Source organism: Galeopterus variegatus, unplaced genomic scaffold (assembly GCF_000696425.1).
Source record: "Galeopterus variegatus unplaced genomic scaffold, G_variegatus-3.0.2 Scaffold65339, whole genome shotgun sequence".
Classification (NCBI taxonomy): Eukaryota; Metazoa; Chordata; class Mammalia; order Dermoptera; family Cynocephalidae; genus Galeopterus; species Galeopterus variegatus.
In genome coordinates this window covers 1-1,857 of record NW_007791450.1, presented here as the reverse complement: position 1 = coordinate 1,857, position 1,857 = coordinate 1, and the positions used below count along the sequence as shown (strand labels likewise).

Genomic DNA, 1,857 nt, shown 5'->3' with positions numbered 1-1,857 from the left:
ATGTTAATTAATTCAGTGTTGTTGCTAATTATATTCAATTCACTTATATAAGCTTTACAAACGAGAACTTGGATAATTTTGTAAGAGGCTTCAATTTTAGTTTAAAATGTAATTCTTTTCTGCCAGTTAAAATAATTTAAAGATATGCACAGTATGTCTGTGTTCTTTAAGGCAGGTGCCAAGTACATTTTGAAAGGTAATAAACTTAGGGACCGGCCCGGTGGTGCACTGCTACAGTGCGCCGCTTGGGAGCGCGGCGGCACTCCCGCTGAGGGTTCGGATCCCACATACAGACCGGTTCCCGCTCACTGGCTGAGTGAGGTGCGGAGCAACACCGAGGGTTGCGATCCCGTTGCCGGTCCTGGTCCGACACTGAGGGTTGCGATCCATTGCCGGACACGAAAAAAGACAAAAAGAAAAAAAAAAAAAAAAGAAAAAAGAAAGGTAATAAACTTACCAAGTAGAATGTTCTCCCAAAGGAAAAAAAGAAAAAAAAAAAAAAAGAAAAGCTTATGACAGTTTTTCTTTAAGACAGATGTTTAAATAGCACGCTTCTTTTAGATCATTTAACAATAATTTGGCAGCAGAACAGCCTATGGTCATAACACATAATCGCTTACAAAAGACAAGCAACAGATACATAATTAACAATATACTTTTAATATTTTTAAAAGTATCTTTAAGTTGGTGCCTAGTGGCATTTAACAAGATTTTTGTATTCAGTGTGAAAAGATTTAGAACATAAACTGACACTAATAATGAATATAATTTCTCTGTGCCATGCAGAAGTCAACTTTTTACATATCATCACTCCTAAATAGTTCTAATTAAAATCCAAACTGTTTCCATTTTTGCATCATTGTCATTCTTTGGCAAAGGATTCAAAATAGCCATGGGGTAATATACAACTGTTCACTTATGGTCTTCATTTTTGCAAAATAAGTATGTTTTGTAAAAGGAATCTGCACTGTGCCTTGTTTATACTAAATAATTATAAATAAGCAAAAATATTATGACTTTTTTGACTAATCTACTCCTAAAGCTTTGAGTTGCCGTTCGATCTCTTCATCGGAGATCGTAGCCTTAGAAGTAGAGGCAGACGGTAAACTTCGAGCAGCTGATGGAGCTTTGGCCATCTATATTAAAGAAAGGAAAAGAGGAAAACAACATGCATTAGCAAACATTTGCACTAGGACATAAGGATGTGCTGCAAAGAGATTTACTTTTGAAACAAATATAAAAACATGCACCTAATAGTAAAGGACAACTTAAAACAATTAAGTGACAAAAGTGGTAGGAACTATTTCTGAGAGAAGATGTTCATACCTTTCCAGAGATTTCAATTCCAATTTCATCAAGAACTTGATTCACAATATCCTGGCTTTCTTCTTCATCATCAGAGCCCTCAAAGATGTCATCAATTGTGTCATTGACTGGGGAGGGGTAGAGGAGGAAACAAAGAAGTTACTTTCAAACAAGTTTCAGGTTAGATTTACCTTTTTAGAAGATAGTCCAACTATTTTGTATATTGCAGAAGGCAAATTTAGGTGAACCAACAAAACAGAAAAATCACTTTCTAATGTCATTGTGTCAGTGAAGTAGATTGATAAGTACATTTTTGAGCCACTAAACCTGAAATAATGTTCATTTCAATATAAATTATCCTATAGTAAAACAAGTCTACTCTGATTTAAAAAAAATATATATATATATAACCTGAAATAATGTTCATTTCAATATAAATTATCCTATAGTAAAACAAGTCTACTCTGATTTTAAAAAAATATATATATATCTAATAGATATAAGAAACTGCTAGTAAATAAATATGATTAATTCAAAGATGAGAAAACTAAA

At 33.4% G+C, this 1,857-nt stretch overlaps 1 long non-coding RNA gene across 1 annotated transcript; it reads right to left on the bottom strand.

Moving 5' to 3' along the window:
- Nucleotides 1–639: 639 nt before the first annotated feature.
- On the bottom strand, nt 640–1,427 carry LOC103584569. The gene is made up of 2 exons (XR_549996.1): nt 1,327–1,427; nt 640–1,136 (listed from the first exon to the last, which is right to left on the bottom strand). It is a non-coding gene; the product is annotated as an uncharacterized LOC103584569 (long non-coding RNA).
- Nucleotides 1,428–1,857: the final 430 nt, after the last annotated feature.